The sequence below is a fragment of the Delphinapterus leucas genome, chromosome 2 (genome assembly GCF_059928025.1).
Source record: "Delphinapterus leucas isolate spDelLeu-1000000601 "Yukka" chromosome 2, BTC_Dleu_Yukka2, whole genome shotgun sequence".
Lineage (NCBI taxonomy): Eukaryota > Metazoa > Chordata > Mammalia > Artiodactyla > Monodontidae > Delphinapterus > Delphinapterus leucas.
Genome location: NC_143130.1, coordinates 81119275 through 81135925, shown reverse-complemented (window position 1 = coordinate 81135925; position 16651 = coordinate 81119275). Strand labels below are relative to the sequence as shown.

At 36.3% G+C, this 16651-nt stretch overlaps 1 protein-coding gene and 1 pseudogene across 2 annotated transcripts in view; one reads left to right on the top strand and one right to left on the bottom strand.

The window, feature by feature from the left end:
* TEX9 (testis expressed 9) overlaps positions 1-16651 on the top strand; it is a 234289-nt gene that overhangs the window by 109061 nt on the left and 108577 nt on the right. The gene's annotated exons all lie outside the window — the stretch shown is intronic.
* LOC115802796 (U6atac minor spliceosomal RNA) lies at positions 176-217 on the bottom strand (annotated as a pseudogene).

Here is a 16651-nt window from a genome sequence, read left to right as displayed (position 1 = left end):
CAGATTAATAGCCACATACCACTTATTAAGGGTTGTGGTAGTCTACTATAACAATGATATCACATCCATTACAGTAGCTACAATTAGGATTGCTGCTTGGTTAAATTTGAGATATTATCCTCCTTTTATTTTAGAGGCCAGACAGGGCAGTTACAGAGGCCAGACAGGGCAGTTACCTTCAAGGAGAGTGCTAACCTTCTCTCCTTTCATACAACACTACCCACTGGCATTTTTCACGGAACTAGAACAAAAAATTTCACAATCTGTATGGAAACACAAAAGACCCTGAATAGCCGAAGCAATCTTGAGAAAGAAAAACAGAGCTGGAGGAATCAGGCTCCCTGACTTCATACTATACTACAAAGCTACACTAATCAAGACAGTATGGTACTGGCACAAGAACAGAAATATAGATCAATGGAACAGGATAGAAAGCCCAGAGATAAACCACGCACATATGGTCACATTATCTTTGATAAAGGAGGCAAGAATATACAGTGGAGAAAAGACAGCCTCTTCAATAAGTGGTGCTGGGAAAACTGGACAGCTACATGTAAAAGAATGAAATTAGAACACTCCCTAACACCATACACAAAAATAAACTGAAAATGGATTAAAGACCTAAATGTAAGGCCAGACACCATCAAACTCTTAGAGGAAAATATAGACAGAACCCTCTATGACATAAATCACAGCAAGATCCTTTTGACCCACCTCCTAGAGAAATGGAAATAAAAACAAAAGTAAACAAATGGGACCTAATGAAACCTAAAAGCTTTTGCACAGCAAAGGAAACCATAAACAAGACCAAAAGACAACCCTCAGAATGGGAGAAAATATTTGCAAATGAAGCAACTGACAAAGGATTAATCTCCAAAACACGCAAGCAACTCATTCAGCTCAATATCAAGAAAACAAACAACCCAATCCAAAACTGGGCAGAAGACCTAAATAGACATTTCTCCAAAGAAGATATACAGATTGCCAACAAACACATTAAAGAATGCTCAACATCATTAATCATTATAGAAATGCAAATCAAAACTACAATGAGATATCATCTCACACTGGTCAGAATGGTCATCATCAAAAAATCTACAAACAATAAATGCTGGAGAGGGTGTGGAGAAAAGGGAACCCTCTTGCACTGTTGGTGGGAATGTAAATTGATATAGCCACTATGGAGAACACTATGGAGGTTCCTTAAAAAACTAAAAATAGAAGTACCATGCGACCCAGCAATCCCACTACTGGTCATATACCCTGAGAAAACTATAATTCAAAAAGAGTCATGTACCAAAATGTTCACTGCAGCTCTATTTACAATAGCCAGGACATGGAAGCAAACTAAGTGTCCATCAACAGATGAATGGATAAAGATGATGTGTCATATATATACAATGGAATATTACTCAGCCATAAAAAGGAACAAAACTGAGTTATTTGTAGTGAGGTGGTTGGACCTAGAGACTGTCATACAGAGTGAAGTAAGAAAGAGAAAAACAAATACTGTATGCTAACACATAAATATGGAATCTAAAAAGAAAAGAAAAGAAAAGAAAATGGTCAGAAGAACCTAGGGGCAAGATGGGAATAAAGATGCAGACCTACTAGAGAATGGACTTGAGGATATGGGGAGAGGGAAGGGTAATATGGGACAAAGTGAGAGAGTGGCATGGACATATATACACTACCAAACATAAAATAGATAGCTAGTGGGAAGCAGCCGCATAGCACAGGGAGATCAGCTCGGTGCTTTGTGACCACCTAGAGGGGTGGGATAGGGAGAGTGGGAAGGAGGGAGATGCAAGAGGGAAAAGATATGGGGACATATGTATATGTGTAACTGATTGACTTTGTTATAAAGCAGAAACTGACACACCATTGTAAAGCAATTATACTCTAATAAAGATGTTTAAAACAAACAAAACAAAACAAAAAAAATGGGTACCTTCAAACCTTCATCATTTATGTCTTTGAGGATGGTACTAATCTCTGCTGTTCCCACTAGAGCAGTATTGTTTTTGATTTTACAGTCTTCCAAGGATGGGGAGGGCAATATCAGGGGTTTCCACTTGGCCTTTTCTATTATAATGATTTTTCTTTCATAGGTCAGGAAACCAATGTGAGGGTTCTGCCAGTTGCTGAGAATGTCCACTCCAATTATGTATTTAGATACCAGGGAAATGACCCTTAGATCATTTTATATTTATTTTTATTCTTGGAACCAATGGAGGCACTATGAGATGGACTTAGGCCAAGATTCCATTTTTTATCTGACTTCCTTACTCTAACAGAATTCTATTCCTTAGTCTAACAGAGGTGTTATGATAACATTTTGGGCCATGGGGTATTCAACTCTGTTCATTCAGACCTTATAGCCAACATCCCTCAGAAACTTGTATGTATTCCCTTTCCTCAGTTTATAATTACCTGAGAAAAGTCTTTGTGGGGGAGGACTGGGGAATCACTGTGGTACACATTTGCTGTTGTATTGCAGTGTCTTTCTTCAAGGGATCTGGCCTCCCTAATTGATGGGTTCTGAGTCTGAGAACTGTCTTAGATCTGGAAACTAGGCAAAGAATTTTTTCTTCCTACTGGGGCAGCTAGCTGACCCCAATCTTTTGCTGATCCAGTAATATATGTCCCTGATTGATTGTTTATAGTGAGTAATACTTTGTTGGATACCTATCTAGCTCCTGGATACATCATGTTCTATAAATTACTGTGGATTGGGCTTCCCTAGTTGCCTTACTACCCAAGAGAATAATTACACCCACCTTGCTTCTGACAGTTAGGTGCCGCCACCTGGCCTCTACTATTCCAGGATTACACCATCACCATTAGGGAGGCTAGTTGTGTTACAGAATTTCTTACTGTCAACCTCTTCTTACAGAGAACAGGCACTACTGAGCATCTCCCTGCTGCTGCAGCCCGTCCTCACCATTGCATTTTGTATTGCTGTGGTAAATAGCATGTCTTCAGGGCCATACCAGGCAATATAATTAGCTGTTGAATTTTCCACTTCATTTAACATAGGCTATTGCTTTTTCAAAGCTTCTAAGAACCATCCCAGAAACTTACTAGAACTGGATGTCAAGATCCTTGCCAGAGTGTTAATTCCAATGTTATAGGAGAGTGCCTCTATATCAACAGACTCTTCTTCAGTCTGCTTTATATTCTGTTCCCTGTGATTCAACATCCTCAGGATCTACTTCCATGTATATGGTCCCGGGTTTTGGTCACTGCATGTTATTGAGATGCTACAGCTCATTTGTTGCTCATTTCTCTTCTGCCTTAGCAAACCCGACACTCCCGAATTATGTTGAGATTTTACTCTAGTTATTGATCTAGTTACTCTAGTTATTGATATAAGTTGGAGGCAGATCCCAAGAAGGGTAAGCATTGTTTTGTAAGTCACCTATTTGAAACATCTGCATATTCTTCAAGCAGAGCAGTGCTCATCTTCTAACAAGAATGAATGGGGCATATCTGTAGGCTCAGAGGGTTCAGATATACCAGGGGTTCAAAGTTCTGAGCTGGATCTACCCAGAATCCTTAACTCAAGTCTCAGGGTCTCATTCTTTCCATATCAGGGCCCTGATTTTGGCATAGGAAACTTTCTAGGATTGAAAATGCAATATTTTCTGAAATTCTGCTACTCTTAAGATGAGGTCCTCAGCCAATGATGACTTCTTTAAGTGCTACCTAATAGGCTCTTTAGTATTCACACTTTGCTTTGAATTAATGACTAGTCATCTTTAACCTATCGTTTTCTTTTTTCACTTCAAAACATTGATGGTGTTCAGCAACAACTAGGCAATTCCACAATCCTTGTAATTACTACTTCTCCCATACCTCTCAAATGCCAGAGATATTGAACAAGCCAGTGCATCTTCTTCCAGATCAGATCCCAATTAGCCACAATTGGGAAGCCTTAATGATTTTACTGCTTCAGGATACCAGGACTACCAATACTCTACCTACCCACAGGGGTGAGGTCCTCATTGGCAGCTGGCCAGCAAGTGATTCAGCTCGTGAATACCATCCTTAGAGTCTGCTTCCTAGCCCATTCCTAACACATTCTGAGGCTCTGTAGGAGCAGAAGCTGAGACAAGGATTCAGATGCAGGGGATTTATTGAAGGAGTGTACTTCCAGAAGAAACTTAAAAGAGATAGAAGGGCAGTGCTCTGGTGTATTTAAAATGGTTTCTTTTCCTCTCCCCCTGAAGAAAGACCAAGGGGATTTCTCTCCACTATATACTGTGGGAATCTGGTCAGACTCCTAGAGGTAAATCTCACAGTATGTGGGTACCCTCCATGACTGAATTTCTTTGGAGTTTTTAACTCTCAGAGTTGTCTGTACTGAGCCTCCAGCAATTTGTCAATTACTGTTTTGTTTTTCCTACCCAGGCACTGGTTCCTGTGGCATTTGCAATTGTGAATCTCTGCTCTGCTATGTACTTAACAATACAAATGATGAAGCATTTTTACTGAGTCGGGGCAGAGATTTCAGCATTTTCTAAAGAAAACTTACACCTAAAATTGTGCTCTTCCGTGGCTATTTGGGATAATCATGTGGAAAATCATTATAAATGATGCATGTTTAATCAAGGGGCCGCCAGAATCCTGTGTCTTTTAGGTTACCTTGGAGGAAACCTGAACCCATTCTGAAAACCAACCAGCGATCAGTACTAAAATAGCATATAAGTCCTGTGGAAACGTTTTGAACAACTATCATGAGTACAAAACAATCTAAAAGATTTGAATTTCAACACAATCACTGTTTATAAATGTGTATTTTAAATCATATGTTAATAAAGAACAGTTTCTTCTAACATCAAAAAAGAGTAGACCATTTAATTTTGACTCTTTAATGGAATTAAAAAAATAGAAGAAATATAGCTCAGTTTTACAAATTTAGCCTTTAGGACATTAAATAGATTAGATTTCTATGGATACGATAACATAGAAGTTCATGGCAAAGTTTTCAAATGTAATAAAATCTGTTGGATTTTTCTATAATAAATATGAGTTTTTAAAAAAAGAGGGATAGAAGGAAGCAGGATAGGGAAGGGGAAAGAGCATGCAATGATGAGGTCGCAGGTTAAGTCTGACTTAAGAATAGGGCTGGGTCCTCTGGAATATAAATCACACTGACAGTTTTCCCAACTTGAGGCAAGAGAGCCAGGCTTTTAGACTTTTAGGTCGGTCATTTACTAACACCCCAGCCACTAACCTATGCACCTGGAATGCTGCTTTTGTACTTTGAGCAATAAGTAGAAATTTGGAAAAAATTTTTTTAAACTGGCCTCATGCTGTTTACTTTCTTCCAAGATTTCCTGGTTAATTTTATTGGGGAGTAATAACAAAAACCAAAAGTGTGGAGTCCCTTAAATGTTCCCATTGCTTAAGCTATGATATTTGAGCAGGAAAATAACAATAAAAATTATTATTATTTTAAGAATTGATGTAAAATGTGAGTCTGTGAAAGGAAGTGAGAATATGCAAAAGAAAAATTAATATAAAGTATTTAAAAAGATAATTATAAAAATGTTCACTTTAATAGGAAATCTTTAATGTTAATTCTAGGTACACAGGAGAGTTACTGATAGGCAAAAATGCTGATAATTTTAGAGGCAGAGGTGGAAAAGATAGTTCTTTTTTAAAAAAGTTATGAGTTCATGTTGATCTTCCCAATTTATCATATATGCCGATACCCAACTTTTTTTTATCAACTATGTTTTTTTGGCAAGTGAGGTTTTCTATTACACTGACATAGATTTAATTCCATGCCAAGCCCTGTGCTGAAGCCCAGAGTCTAGAATTTTAAAAGTTTAAACATGAACTTTCAACTCAGTACTAAAATACCACTCCTTCCCATTTTCTTGGTGCTATTATTGGTGGTCACTACTCTTGTGACCCCGTAAGAATAATAGCTAATAATATGCAAGGAACTCTTCTAACGCTTCATATTATTGCTGTCACATTTTACATTAACCTTATGAAATAGGAAGTATTGTTATCCTCATTTTTCAGTTTAGAAAACTAAGGCTCAGAGAGGTTAAGTGCAACATAGCTAGTAAACAAATGAGCCACATGACCACCTCTGCTCATTTTAGAAAATGAATTTCATGGTAGCTGGTTTTAAAAACTAAAAATGTTAAGAATAATTTTCTTTTCTGTGGTTGTCTGTTTTACTTGAGACAACAATCTTCCATCTACCCATCTGTGGTCAAGGAAGGAAGTAGGGGCAAATATTATGGTTCAGAACATTCAGTATTTTATTAAACAGAAAGAAAATAGAAGCTCTGTGTGCTGGAGAAAAGTTGGTGTTGCGGTTAGGGGTGGCAGAAATAAACACACCTAAACACTGGTCCAGTGCAATGAGTTCCTAAAGAGATAGTAAATTACTTTATAAAAAGCCTCTGTATAAGAAAAATAAGAGTTTACATTGGACTGAAATGCTCTGCTCAGGGACAAATGTGGCTTTCTTAAGGATTTGGGGGTATGTCATAGTTAAATAATTCAGAAACAATTAAATATAATTATTTCACCTGTTTATGTAAGGAACTGACAAATGTGTTCTGTTTTCCCATCCTTTAATATTCCTTTCCAGTGACAAGCTAATCACCTCTGTTTCCTTCTTCATCTGTCTAATTTCCTCCTTCAAGCAGAATGTGTAGCAGTATGCAGTTCTAAGGAGAAGTGAGAAAACATCTCCTTTCTTTTTAAGAGTTTTTAAAAGTTTTTTTTAAAGAAAAATTTTTTCTTTATTCCTCTATTCAACTCAGTGGTGCAAAAAGGGATACAAATACTTTTTAGAATTTGTGGAGGTACAAAATACTTTTCTACTGTAGTTTGGAGTCTCTGTGCTTGAGGTCTCTGCCACTGGCTCATATACTTTGCTGTGTTATTCTAAAATAAATGTGGTGAAGTTTCAGAGCTGGAGTACAGGAAGTCTTGCTGTAGTGATGATCAGGTACTATCATCATTCCTCACTCCACTTAGGCTCTGATTCAAACAAAACACCTGGTCTAGGAAAAGTATAAAACAGTAGCAGCCTGGAGAGCTACCCAAAGATGCCTAAGGGGACATATCAGTTGTGGTCCCAAAAATGTCATGAATTTTTGATTCATTTCATTAGGCCTTGAGCTTGCATTGGTCCTTAAAAGGTCCCTAACTAAAGTGAAAATATTTGTGGGAAGGGTAACAGTTTAGAAGATAGTCAATTAACTGATAGCTTGCTGTGGCCAAGACCAGGCAAGAATATGCCATATAATGAGTGTTTGAAGAGTCTGTAGCATGTGTGGCGGTGGAGTTGGTAAGATGGAAGAAGGGCAACTGTAAAACATTTCCATAGCTTGATTGAAGGTCACTGTTTCAGGAGACCCTTGTCAATTTTCCCTTCATAGGCTATCAAACCCCAGACACTTAGGATACAATGTTTTCCCTGTCTCTTGAGAAAAAGATGAAAATAATTTGTGGCTATTAACCATGTTTTGTAGGTCTTGCCCAGATTTTGTGCACCTTTCTATGAAAGATACATTTCACATTATAGCAATCATGGATCCAAAGTAACTTTGTTTGAAATTTATGCCAGGTTTCTGTTTATTGTCTCCAGTTAAGGACAAAGAAAGATCTGCCTAATAAACTGTCTCAAATGAGATAATGGAGTTATGATAGGATACTATCATTATTGAACATTTCAGCCCAAACAGCAATTATAAGAAGGTTAGAACTCCATCCTCCTTTGAAGAACATATCTGTTGTAGGCAAAATCCTCTGGATTTGCCCCCAAAATGTCAGAGTGTGTAGTTTCACTTGAACATAAAAAAATTATTTCACAAGCAGAGGACTAAAACTGCACAAGGGTTGGACTGCAGCCAGTGTGGTGGTATTTGCATGTTGTGTAATATTGTTTTGAATGGAGAAAAATGAAAGGACGGCAGAATAATCCTTGACTGATCTCTAGGTTTTTAACTAGGCAAAATATCAGGCCTAGCTAGAGGTTATTAACTCTAGATTCAGCAAATGTCTTAAGCAGTCAGACTTAGCAGTTGCCAAAATATTGAGCTCAAAAAATTTCTGGCTTCATAAAATCATTTTAAAATGTAGTCACAAAGATTGAGTTATGTGTAAAAGAGAGAACTGCTGTTTTACCTGGCACTGTGTATTTCTTTAATCATTCAAAATGTTATTTAAACTAAAATACCAAGTTGAGGTATACAATATGCTTCCTCTTGATTTCTCTAAATCCTAGTACCTAACTTGGTTAAGGAGGCACTTTAGACACTGTTATCATTCTCCTTAGTACTTGAGATGAGTGGGAGAGGATGCATGATAAGTATATAATGAAGCTCTTGGTGTGAAGGTATCCATCCCTGTAAGTGAGCTTAAAGCTATTATAAGGTGAACAAGATTGAAAAAGAAGCGACTTCGATACTTTGGGGAATTAACTTCATTCAGGGAAGTTAGCTTGTGCAGGTTTAAAAGGACTCCCAGACAGAAGTAGGTTGGAAAGTGTTGAGTGATGAGGTGTTAGGTGTGAGGTGCAGGCGGAGATGTTAATTGCTGCATTTCTATTTCAAGCTCTGCCATGTGTCTTCCATTAGTATAAGCCTATTTAAATTATTTACTTCTCTTGACAATGCAGTGGCTGATGGCACTTCTTGTTTATTATCTCTGTTGTTTTCAGTATTCTTACTGTAATATGATGCTTTTATATCAGGTTACTGAATAGCAGGAAACATGTTTGCCATCACATCAGAAATATATTACTTTGAAATTTAAAAATAAGCTTTTCATGCACAAAATTTTAGTTACTCCACCCAAACTCTGAAATAAGATAGTTAATAAAGACTAAGCTCTGTAACATAATTTCACACTAGATGAGAGTGCTTGAAAACTACATTTCTAAATATCTTTGAATTATTTTTCCCTCTCCATCTTCTCTCCAATTCAGCTCATTATCTAAACTACCTAAGGTAAGTTGTTTCATATTCTTATACCAAACTGATAAACAAATATTTGGATCCTTGTAATATAGGGCCTAATGTTTGGGTGCCTGACCTGCTCACAGCCCCTTTCTGAACAAATAGACCAGTAGCAGCCCTTAAGCATAGGTGGCCATGCTCAGGTTTATAGGATCTCAACACCATAACCACAGTTGATTAGACCCAAAGGTAGCAAATGACCTGGCAAGCAGATGAGTGAGCCTATTGTGAGAGCTTTGGCCAAGAGTGGTGCCCAGGTGCCCCGTAACTGGCCAATACCAACAAAGACTTCTCTTGGAGAGTTTGAATGAGACACTTGCTTTGAAAGGGTTATTTCACTGTTCTTGCCCGGAGCAGTAGCAATAAAGACAGTGACTGAGTCGTGGAGCACTAGAATGGGGAGCAATGAAAGTCTACTGTTGTCTGTATGAGGAAGTAAGTAGATTGCTAAAGTTCTGTTGTTTCCTTAATGACACCCCAGTTCTCCATGGCCTGGCTATATGGCTTTTGAGACGATTTCCTTTTCTTCCAGTGACCTCCTCCTGTATATCCACAATAGAGACTCATTAATTGAAATAACATGAGACTGTTCCTTACAATCCTAAAAAGCCCAGATCAGTACTTCTCAAATTTTAACATGCATACAAATCTCCTGGGGATCTTGTTAAAATGCAGATTCTAATTCAGTAACTGTGGGGTGTGGCCTGTGAGTCTGCATTTTATAAGTTTCCAAGTAATACTGGTGCTGTTAATCCATGGCCATGGATTGCGCTTTGAGTAACAAGGGTTTAGAAAACACCTCCTCGATGGGCTACGTGCTAAATGATTGATTGATCTAAAGTTCCTACTAGGAAGTAACATCTATAAAGATTATTTTCGTCTTCAACAACAGAATTTTAGCACTGGAGAAATCATCTACTTCAATGCTGTCTTATCTGTTCAGGCATATGGTATATGAGAAATAACATAGAATGGGGTAGTGTATAAACAACAGAAATTTATTTCTCACAGTTCTGGAGGCTGGAATTCTGAGATGAGGGTGCTAGCATGGTTGGGTTCTTGAGAAGCCCTCTTCTAGGTTGCAGGCTGCTGACTTATTGTATTCTTACATGGCAGAGAGCAGAGAGAGAAAGCAAGCTCTCTGGTGACTCTTACAAGGGCACTAATCCTGTTCAGGAGGGCTCCACCCTCATGACCTCATGTAATCCTAATTACCTACCAAAGGCTCCACCTCCTTATACCATCACATTAGGGAGTGGGGTTTTAACATGAATTTTGGGAGGACACAAATGTTCAGTTCATAACAAATGTCTCAACCAATGCCAGAATCTTTTTCTACAGTATCCATGATGTGTGGTCTCATTCAGCCTCTGAGTGAATGCTTATTAGTGATGAAGAATACACTACCCTACAAGACTTTCTATTCTACTGGCAAACAACTCTGGTTATGAGGCCTCCCAAAGGCAGGGCCTAACTACAGTGAAGCCTACTCTAAATGTGCAAAAACTATGAATTAGAAGATTTTAAAATAATCATATTTACCACCTATTGATTGTCATGACAACTCTACAATATGGGTTTCTCCATTTGACAAGTAGAAATTGAGGCTCAGGGTAGGTAAGTTACTTACCCAAGTTTGCACGGCTATTAGGTGCTGGAACCAGGAATCAAACCCAGATCGGAGTCTAAAGTGGGTGTTCTTTGCACAATACTATATTGTCTTTCAAAGTATAATTTTGTTTCTTTCAAATGCTTTAAATGTCTAATTACCAAAATAGTTTCTTAGCTGGGACCTCTGCACACAGAGGTCCTCTTTCTATTCATTTTATTTACTGCTGTTGGATGAATTTTCCTTAAAAATAAAAAATATATATAGTACTTCTCCAAAGTTCAAGGAGCCTTCGACGTTTTCTCACTGCCCTTCACTCCTTATTACTCCCTGCTACCCACTGTTAACACTGTATGGGACATCCCAATCTCCTCTTCCCTTCCCTCCAAGTACAAATGATTCTTTTGTTTCCCAATGTTTGCCAAATGTTACATATTCTTTAAGGCCTAGGTCAAATCTTTCAAATGTATTTTTTCTTTCCCCATGAAGTTTTTCCTTATTTCTCAAGACATTAAGGAGCTTTCCCTTCTTGAATTCCTATAACATCTATTACATGTTTTAGCCCTTTCTGAATCACAAATTCTATCATATTGTTGTCTTGACTTTTAGATTTTTTCAGTCTCATTTCCTCCAACATCATTTAAACATTTTATAAACTGCTAACATATAGATTTATATGTAATGGATTTTCCTATCCAGCCCAATTTATACCTCTGAAATAGCATGTATTTTATTTTTATACATTTTATACTTGCCTGTAGACACAATGTCGGGACAGGATTGTTTTCTTAAACTTTGTACTTTTAACATGTCTAAGGGTTAAATTCTGATTTTGAAACACTTTAGAGAAAAATAAATTATTATACTGGTTATAAAGTTAAAGTATTACTCTAATTTAAAATTTTGTCAAAAACAATGGGGTTGGGGGTCATAAATACCTGGCTTTTAACCCCAAAGTTACTGTTAATGAACCATGTAACCTTGAATGAATTTTTAAATCTCTCTAGAGGTTGATTTCCTAATTATTGAAAATGAAGGGCCTATGCCAAATACTGTAATCCTCTAAAATGTGATGATTCTATAGTATAATTTCATCTGAAACTTTAAAAATACTTTAAGTGGGTTGGGATTCCATTCTAGTTAATGTTAAGGATATCTTAGATACTTACAATTACCAAGCTGTGTTTGTGTCATGCACATTTTGAGCTGAATTCTCATTAGCTATCCACCCCCCAATAAACCTTTTCTGTTTCTAGTTTCTAGCTCCATATTATTGAATCAACTGCAAATGTTTATTCGTGTCACACTCAAAGTGATGAATGTTATTGGATAAAGGTCCGGAATTCACAACATCCTTCGAACTCCTGCTTGTTTTCACAATGTTTCCATAGCTAAATGCCGTTTTATACATTCTCATCACCCCAAAACATTATTTCAAAATACATGTGGTGACTACATAGAATTACAAACATTCCTAATTTTTTCCAAATATTTGCAGAATTGAATTATGAAAGACTAGTTTTGAATGGGCAAGTTCCATTTAAAGTGGAGGAAATCAAAAGCACTGTTTCAAAAGTTTATCAAAGAGTACTTCCTTATTCAAGAGAGGTATTGTGAGAGATGATACGTGCCCTCTATGACTTGACTGACAGCTGAGTCTTTTAGTCATTTTGTAGGTAACAAGTATTATCTGAAAGTCACCAGAAGATTGGTATTATCAGGGCAGGACTTGAGGAGACCTCTGTCATTTGGGGGATGACAGATCAAAATATGGTACAGCTTTTCAACCAGGTCTAATAATTATTACACATAAACATTGGCATGGAGAAATTTTTGAATAATTAAAGCTAAGGCTCAGCTTTTGCTCAAGAAGGGCTACGGATTTTACACACTCTTTTCTGACCTCATCTGACATTAATTACACAATGTTTGAAGATAGGGAACAGCTGCTGAAAATTACATAACAAAGAATAGTGTGTGTGAATGTGTCTTGTTTGCTGCCAGTTGTCAATCTTCTGGGCAAGAAGAACATCCAGAAATCATCTCTACCTCCCCAAATAGATTATTAAACATGCTTAGTTAGGGACAGTGGTGAAATGGAAAGAAATTTTTCTTGACTATTCATTTTATTCATTCAGTGTGACTCTTATAAAAGGTTGACTTTTGTTTTAAATTGAAGAATAGTTGACTTACAATATTATATTAGTTTTAGGTGTACAACCTGTAGAGTGATTCAGTATTTTCATAGATTATACTCCATTTAAAGTAATTACAAAATAACGGCTATATTTCTCTGTGCTGTACAGTATCTCCTTGTTGCTTATTTATTTTATACATAGTATTTTGTGTCTCTTAATCCCATACCCCTCTCTCATCCCTCCCCCTTCCCTCTCCCCATTGGTAACTACCAGTTTGTTCTCTTTATCTGTGAGTCTGTTTCTGTTTTGTTATATACATTCGTTTTATTTTTAAATTCCATATATAAGTGATAACATACAATATTTGTCTTTGACTTATTTCACTAAGCATAGTACTCTCTAGGTCCATCCATGTAGTTGCTAATGGCAGAATTTAATTCTTTTTCATAGCTGAGTAATATTCCATTCATCTGACAATGGGCATTTATGGTTGCTTCCATATCTTGGCTATTGTAAATAATGCTGCTATGAAGATTGGGGTGCATGTATTGAATTAATATTATAAAAAATATTTTTTCTCATAATAATTTGAAAGCAAGTAATTTGAATAAACAGGATTTACATAGGCATCTACACTTATCATAAAATATTGAAGAGCTAATCCATATATTAATAACAGCACCATTTTCTGTGGGTGAAGAGAAAGTGAGAACTTTCCCTGTATGAATTTTGTCACAAAGTTCTTTGATAACTGAAGCTGGAAAACACATTTAAAGTTTTTCTACTAAACTTATGACCAAGAAGAAATAAATTAAGTGAGTTCCATAGTCCTTTTCATATTGCCCTGACTGGACTGTACTTCTTTTCCGTTTATAGCTACTTCATGCATTTTGGTGTATAGCATATTTGATTTATTATATTGTTTGCATTTGTTGAGAAATACTCAGATTTTATAAGCTTGTTTTAATTCAATTTAATTAAATTAATGTATATGCTGTTGTTTTTGGTTCTGCTATTTCCCTTCAGGACAGCTATGTTGAAAAATGAATAGTCACTTCCCAATGATGCCATGATGAAATGTTCAGCTTTGGATGTTTTTAAGTAAAAAACGAAAATAACAATTACTACTGAATTTCTGATATCTCTATAAAAACACTGGGGAAAAAAACAAAACCATATTAGCACTCTAAATTAATAGAGAGCACTTTTGAAAATTATAACCTACAGCTTTCTGAATTGTGAATAGTAGCTTCTTTTAAAGTTACATTAATATTAGTAAAAGAAATTTTTGACCATGATTAAAATTGTGAGTTTTAAATGACTTATTTAAAATAAAATGTAACAAAAAGTGGAAAAAGTCTAGCAAAAAGAGATGATGTGGTAAAAATTTAAAGTGCCATACATAAAGAAATTGGCAAGAGGCAATTCAGTTGGTCAGGCCTAAGCTTCAGATTTTGGGATATGGACGGATTCAAAAGAATTATGCAACCATCTTTTGACACCAAATTCCTCGAACTTATTGTTGATAGTAATTGCCTTCCACTCATTGCCTTATAACATGGCTTCTAATTCTTCTACTTTACTATAAATATCCTTCCTGAGGCCAGTGGCTTCTTTCTTGCCAAATCCAGAGAACTTTTCCCAGTCTGCTTATTGCTCATTCTTTCCATTGTATTTTAGATGGGTAACTTCATATGTGTTTCATTTTTTTTAGCATTATAAATATTACAAAAGTAATATGTGCTCTTTATAGTAAATTAGAACATACAGATTAAAAAAAATCATATGTGATAACAAAGGCTGATATTTTAGTGGAATCTTTCCTCGCTTTAAATATGTTTATATACTTTGCACATTTGTATCCTGAGTTAGGTCACTTGGGGTCAGAGGTAGGAATCATTCTTACATTAATACTCAGATGTGGCTGGCTTTTGCTCCACCTACTTAAAGAGGACATTATGCACTTTTGCAGTGTCCTTCAGTTATTACTAGGAGTCCCTAGAGGTATCTGTCCTGTAGTTACAAACAAATCTTACCTTAAAGGTACTGCTACTGCTCTGTGAGATATCCACTTCTCTCCCATTGGGCATTGTAAACTCTGCTGAACACCAGCACTGGCTTTTTAGAGTCCTTGAATTGGCAAAGCAGGACTTATGTCCAAAAGTAAAAAGATGGGGAAAAGATAGACCAGGCAAATGACCAATGAAAAGAATGCCGTTAGTTATGTTTATAGCATATAAAATTGACCAACTAAAAAGCATTATTGGAGATAGACAGATTATTACATAATAATAAAAGGTTAATTTCACCAGGATTTAAACATTATTTGCTTCTACCACATTTCAGTTCTAACATGTCCTTTTTTTTCTTCACATTTTAATATATCTGAAGTCAGAAGGCATCTTATAGTTACAGTGAGATAAGTGGCAGAAACAATGTGATCATCACTGCTTGAATATTCACTCCAAAACTTGCAAAATGGAGTCAGAAGCATGGAATAAAATCTGGAGAAAATAGTAGTGCACTCAATAAAAGTTGCACAACTAAACGTGATGATACAGAAGAAAGTATTATATGGAGAAGGATGGATATCCTTGAGTCAGTTGAAAAGCGATTCAAACAAGTCAGACTGAGTATAGGAAGTTTTAGGAATGTCTTAACCAATCTGTTTTTCTCCAGCTTTATTGAGGAATAACTTAAACACAGTAAAGTTCACCCATTTCAAGTGTATAGCTTAATGAGCTTTGACACTTATATGCACTCAGGTATCCACCACCACAATCAAGGTATAGAACATTTCCAACAACTAAAAATTCCTCGTGGCCCTTTCCAGTCAAGGCCTTCCTCCCTCCTCCAGTTCCAGGTGACCATCGATCTGCTTTCAGTCACTATGGTTTGCCTTTTCCAGAATTTAGTATTAGTGGAATCGTATAGTATATGGCCTTTTGTCTTTGATACATGTTTTCATTTGTCTTGGGTAATTACAAATTAAATTGCTGTGTTGTATGGTAACCATATATCTAACTTTATAAAACACTGCCAAATTGTTTTTTATGTGGTATGGAGTGTGGATCAAGCTTAACTTTTTCTCATGTGGATTTATAATTGTTCTAGCAATATTTGTTTAAAAGCCTATTCTCTGGCTCCATTGAATACCTTTGCACCTTTATTAAAATGTGTGGGTCTACTTCTAGACCCTGTTCTCTTCCATTGACCCACGTGTCTACATTTTTTGTCAGTACTACACTGTCTTCATTACTGTACTTTTAAAATTAGGTATTGTGAGTCCTCCAACATTGCTCTTTTTTCTCAAAATTGTTTTATCTAGCCTAATTCCTTTGTCATTCCACATAAATTTTAGAATCAGCTTGTTGATTTCCACAGAAATCTTGCTGGGATGTTGAATGGAGGGAACTGGCATCTTCACAATATTGAGTCTCCTAAACCAGGAACATGGAATATCTTTCCATTTATTTGCTCTTCTTTGAAATTTTTCATCAATGCTTTGCAGTTTTCAGCATATAGATTTTGCACATATTTTGGTAGATTTTTACCTAAGTGCTTCATGTTCTTTTGGTCCTATTGTAGATAGTGCTGCATTTTAAAATTTAACTTCCAGTTGTTCATTGCTAGTATATAGAATTACAATTAGTTTTTGTATATTGACCTTGTATCTTACAACTTTGCCAAACTCAGTAAGTAGCTCCATAGATTTTCGGGGGTGGATTTTTCAGAATTTTCGAAATAGACAATCATGTCATTTGTGAATAGAAACAGTTTTACTTCCTCTTTTCCAAGATTGCTTGATTGATTAACTTACCTTATTGCACAGGATAGAACCATCATTCATAATGTCCAGTATGATTATGAATAGGAGTAGTGAGAGTAGAAATTCCTGTTTTGTTCCT